This window comes from Arachis ipaensis, chromosome B6, assembly GCF_059453495.1.
Source record: "Arachis ipaensis isolate K30076 ecotype BB chromosome B6, ASM5945349v1, whole genome shotgun sequence".
Taxonomy (NCBI): domain Eukaryota; kingdom Viridiplantae; phylum Streptophyta; class Magnoliopsida; order Fabales; family Fabaceae; genus Arachis; species Arachis ipaensis.
This window is the reverse complement of record NC_142441.1, coordinates 109,253,951-109,260,067: the sequence shown is the minus strand read 5'-3', so window position 1 is coordinate 109,260,067 and position 6,117 is coordinate 109,253,951.

Below are 6,117 nucleotides of genomic sequence, written 5' to 3'. Positions count from 1 at the left end.
GGTAGCTATTCTAGCAAGTCTTTTGTGGAGGAGTAGCACTAGGCTAGTCACTTATTATACTAGTTTAGACTAGTCTCGATTCCTCAAGGTTCTACGAGCTGTAATAGTCATTGAAAAACCTCCCGTCCCGAGTGGGCTTAAGCCATGCCTTTACTAAAGAATTCTCGCCATCTCAGATAAAATCTAGTGTGGAGCCCAGGCTAGCCAACAATGAGAAATGCCTTCCTCTTTTTTGTTGATTTAGGTGACGTAGTCTTCTCCGATGAATGGAAAAGGTCGTAAAGGGCTAAGCTCAGGGAGGTCAAAGTAAAGTGGGCTTTTCTGGTCCTTTCCTACGCATATGCAACAAGCTCTTCCCTAATCTAGAGGGTTGCCAAGCTTCCTTTCTTTCGGGCAAGTCCAATAATTACAAACAAAATAGAAGGTCGGTCCCGTCCCACGGGTTAGGTGCTTAGCTGAAGGTGGAAGTCCAAAGCTTAATAAGGCGGAAGGCGAAGCCGAGGCAAGAGCAAGGGTTGAAAGAGAAGAATTCAATCTCCCCTATTTGTTCCATTCTCAATGGTTGGAGCCCCTATAGAGGCTCTGGGAGATTTCAACCAATGGATACGGCAAGACATATCCATGCAAACAACTATTTTCCTCCCGATAAAAAGAGGAGGAGTTGGAATTGACTGTTGTAAAATGTGAAAGGGTCCTATAATTGGTTAGGTAATTCTGATCAACTCGAAACTTCTTGTTCGTTTAAGAGGCAGCTTTCGTCGGTCTGATTCTTGAGTAAGCAATTGGTCTTGAAACAAAAGTGGCTTCCGGCCCTATTTCTTAACTACTTCGACTGCTGATTCTACTATCTTCCTAGTGTGATCTCAAGCCTGACTACGCTTCCTTCCCTCAACAAGGCATTGGTTCATCTTCCCCCACTTGCTGAAATTTCGCTCCACTCCTTTCAAAAGAAAGTAGGAGTCCCAACAAGGATCAGTCATTCGATTCAAACCCTTGACACATAGTTTCAATAAATAGGTCGAGCGGCTTTATCAATTAGATCTATCCTTATTGAAACGGTAAGCCATGCTTCAAGCTAAGCCTTCTATTGATTGCTAAACTACAGGTGTAGAAGATTCTCATTCTGAACCTGCCTAGCCCCTTTAGAGGGATTATGATCGGCATCATATCACATACAGAGGTCAGGAATGCGTAGCCTTGCTAAAGGAATGCCTATGATTAGGTTTTCTATCAAGTATACATACCAACATCAACTCTTGAGTATTACCCTAGAGAGAAAATATCAGAATTTTGACGTGAATATATATAAACATGTATAAGTGCCTAATGACACACTTAAAGCGTTGCGATATAGCTATATCATTTTGTCTCTGCTATATGCTCAGCCACAAGTGCGTGAGGATGGAATGTCCTCACCCAAGATTTGGACAGATGATCTTTCAAACCAAGGCCAACTCCTGGGCTGAACTGGCATAAGGGATTCAAAACAAAGTTGGATTTACCTAAGGAAGGCCGGGTCTTTCGAGAGAACCAGCACGGCATGCACTCGATTATTGAAGCGATTTAAGATAGAGAAAGGTTCGTAAGACCTTCTGAAAGGTACCCTGACGATGGATCCTCTGACATATCCCCCCAATCAACAAACGCTACGCTACGTTTTATGAAACTGCAAGCACCCTCGCTTCTTTCGTTCTATCTATTCTTTCTTCAGTATCGATGCTTGAGGCTACGAATTGAAATTGAGAATAAGTTGTGATAACCGTTCGATAGAGCCCCTTGATATGAAATCCTTTCAGTCGAGTCACTTCGTACCTTAGTTTCACATAGTGAAACTTCCTATCTCACACATACCTTCAATCATCGAGGAATAGATATGGCTGGTAGACCGAAGACCTTCTGAATCAGCGTGGAGGTAACATGCTTGCCCCTTGAGTTAAAGCATCCATCCTAGTCAGAGAGATTCTCCGACTCACTACCACTGAAAGCAAGTAGACAGATAGGTTTTTTTCGATGAATCCCCTGCTTGAGAATAAGCTGTTCGCCTTAGAAGAAGCCCGGCTCCCGTCTAAACTATACTAGTCTTTACAAAGGCAATAAGACTAAGACGAAGAATTAGGCCCTTAGCTCGGGTCCATAGGGAAGGCTAACATCTCATGCTCTACTACCTTAGAGCCATAGAAGCCTTTGCTTAACCATGGCTACCGACGAGGGCTTTCGGTGACCAGGCGAGCAGCTCCTCTATAATATAAAAGAATAAAGAATATAAAAGGCTATGCTATAAAGCGCTCAACTAGACTAAGCTATATATCTTTAGTTATTTAGTTATAAGGGCTCACAACACTTGCTTAGAGGTCTAGCAGCACTGACCGGAAGTCCGGTCATTCTCTTGAGATCTGAGTTCCAAAGGTAGGTGAAGTAGGATTTCTAAAGACCAATAGGTGAACCTCCGATGAAAGAGTCCATCTCGCAAGCACTAGGAAGGAAGGCAGGGAAAATCGAATCACTATCTCAGTGCAAGCAGACCTTCAAAGGACTTCGGCTAACCTGTGAATGAAAGCGAGAGGCACAGGCAGAAGTAAAGACATCGGTCTTTCGCAAACCTATCCTATTCGCATGCCCTTCCTCATTCAATCAAGGCAAGTTCAATGGGATCTCTCAGTCTTACTTGTACATGAAAGGCAGTGAAATACTTACATAATAAAGTCCATATCACTAAGTGTTGCATTACCATAGAGTACGATTCTCATTTGGTTTGGTCAGGCGCATCCAAGAGAGCATCGATTGTGACGAATTCTGACATAGCTACGGTAGAATACCAAGATAGACAAGATAGATACTATAAATACATTTCTACCCAATTACGAGTAATCGTGTATTCATTGAACCATACTTGGTCATCAATCAGCAGACTTTCAGGACACAGACGTAACTCCTTAGGTCTAACCTTCTTACGAAGGTAGGCAACTATCTTGCCCTTAAGATAGGGATTGAGAGGCTTACCTCTTCCAATCCATCATTCAGAAGTTTTAGGAAGATAGGCCTTACATATGAAATTGGAGTGGCGAACTCAAAATAGAAGAGAGAAAAGACAAGGAAAGATTCTTCCCCCAGCCTAAGGACACCGATACCAGGGCAACGCATTCCTAACACTTCTTTCATGGAGGATCGGTATCAAGAGCAGGATTTCTTCGAGTTGCAGGTGCCGCTGAGGAGCTCGGTTCGGGGACCCCATTCTTTTAGAGCCTTTTCAAATAGGTTCGGTGGGAGGATTAACCATGACGAATTTTGAATTTCATTACCACCAGCAAGACCACTAACTAGCAGCGAAAGTTGGAATAGCAACCTTATTCTTTTTGAGGAATATGTTACCAGAAAAGCGCTTTAGTCACCGATTCTTCAGCCCTTTTCATATTCGATTTCTAGTTGAAGAAGAATCGCCCGTTCGTTGGCACGTCTATTCTATATTCTATACGGGGTCGCTATTGCCCATAAGGAGTGGAAGAGAGAGGTCAAATCTCCTATTCCCGGGTTGTTGTTCAGTCTTTTGGTATGCGGCAGTTGTTTCGGCACCTCTCACTTCTTCTCCGTAGGTAGCTAGCAGTTCTTCAAATCTTTCTTTTTCTTTATATATATTGTAATAAAAGAAAGATTTTACTTTATTTAATCGAATGTCGTGGACCAGCCTCGCATCAAGGCATGTCACAGCAGGGTCTGCACTACTAATGTCAACGGGAATAGTGCAAAAATAGTAGTAAAAAAAGAAGTAGGGGAGACTGAACTAACAAGCAATTGGGGCTTCGGAGTTAGCCGATTTTATGAAATTTTAAAAGGAGATAATCTATCGATAAACGAATGAACAAATAAGGGGCTTTTTTAACTCTTAGTAGCTGAGATCTTGAATGTAGGAGCAAATCAGTTCTCCACGAACGGCCCTAAAGCCGAGCAAGGCCCTACCCCTTCTCCTTGCTCTCCAGTTTAACTCTCAACTGGTTCACCATCTTAACAACCTCGATTTTGTAAACAGTTAACCATCCTAAACAAACTTTTAAAAAAATGATTCGGGGAGACAGAACAAGAAGAATTTAATATCCCCCTTCCCCTTATCATAAAACCAAAAATAAACCATGATACGAGGGCCTGCCTCTCAGTACATGAAACCGGCAGTGAAACTCTTTCACTGTCTTACTTTGGCCCCTCTCTAGCCAAATCCAAAAATTGGAACAAACTCCCGAGACACCGCCTAGAACTCATGCATATACCATGTCAGCCTCCACCTTCAGATCCTTACTGTCCATTTTTTCCATCCGTCATTTTTCATTTACTCATTTACTTTACTCTGGGCTATTTCTTGGATTTGAAAATTTTCATGGATAGGGAAAGGATAACAAGAATCATACTTAGGGCTTGTATCTGTTCTCTCTGAACATCTGGGAAAGCGTGGCATAACACCCCACTATGGCTATGAAAATAGACAAGAAGGCGTTATACAGCCCCAGATTCGATGTGAGCAACTTCAGGAAACCTAAGTACAGGTAATGGAAAAGTCTAAAGCAAATTATAGCAAGAAGTAAATAGAGAATATTCTCAAACAGACCTAGGAGATAAGAGATAAAGCAACTGTTTATAGTGAAGGCGATGCTGCACACCTCAAGCATCCAAGGTTTAAACCAAGGTGTCTCTGGGAGAACTAGAAAGAGGATGGCTGCACTCCCACCCATGGGGAATAGGCATGAGAGTTTTAAGTCATTGCTGATGGGTAGTAAACAAAGAAATAGATGGCTAAAACTAAACAAACTCATTAATAAGAACGAATCTCTATTGATTTTACCAATCGTTCGGGCATAGACCGAACACTTCATATCCATATAAATACAGAGATATACAAGTGAATGAAAAATGAATGAAAACAGGGCAGAATAAATAAAGTGCAAATCAAAGGACCCTGCTGTTCCCGGCAAAATCAACAAAAAGATGAACCCTACCATACTGCGAGTAGGAAGTGGAATTAATACAATAAATTCAGAAGCATCAAACCTCTCCTGCTTATTGATTAGGGCGAGTCACTTCGTCCCTTTCTTTAAGAATCCCACACCTTGCAAATTCCTTTCCAAAGAGGCGAATCACCACTTTTGGCCACGGGTTGAGGAACACCAACCTCCTCTCTCATGTATTTACTACGTAACACCTTAACCCATAGCGCATTAGGAAGAGTCAATATTCCCCACCCGAGCTTCATGAGAAAAGCTTCATTATTCTTACTCATCCTCCGTATGCCTAAACCCCCATTAACCTTTGGTTGGCAAACCCGCTCCCACTTAACAAGATGGGGCTTCTTCTTCTCATTCGTAGACCCCCAAATAAAAGATCTACTGTGAGCTTCAATCTCTTCACAAGTCAATGTTGGCAGCTTAACCGTTTGCATTGTATACGTGGGTAGGGCCGAAATGACTGACTGAGTAAGGGTGATTCGACCCGCCAAGGAAAGCTGGTTGGTTTTCCATCCACTCAATCTATCCCGAACTCTATCAACAATTTATTTCTAATTTAGGTAACTCGCTCATGGAGTAATGGAACACCAAGATACTTACTTACCCAGGTTAGATGTAAGAGAGAACCCAAACTCCCGCTTGCTTATTCCTCTCCTTTACTTATCGAATAGGGGCGAGTGGCTCCGCTCCTCTGGAAAGATTTTTAGAACAATAAACCCGTGTCTTCAACTTCCGTCCCACTTCTCTATCTGTCAAATCCCCTTTCTACCTAGGTGTAACCTTTGAGAATCCGTCTTCCTAGAAACTTCGATCTGAAACGCTTCGACTTCGATCGGCCTAAGAAGGAGGATCGTGGTCTTATTATCCTCCCGTCTCTGGAACTACAGGAAGGCTACGCCCCTTTCTGGGTGAGCGCCTCTTGGCATATTCGACTTAACTCCGAAACCCCTCAACTCATGAACTCTAGGCTGGCTTGAAGAAAGACCTTCCAGGAGCTCTACATCACCCTATATGTGATATGGGATTGATTGAGCCGGCATTCATGCTAATTCAATGTGGGCATTCCTACGCACATACCATACATAGACAAATGAGCGGCTACCACATACAAAAGATTGAATAAAAGATC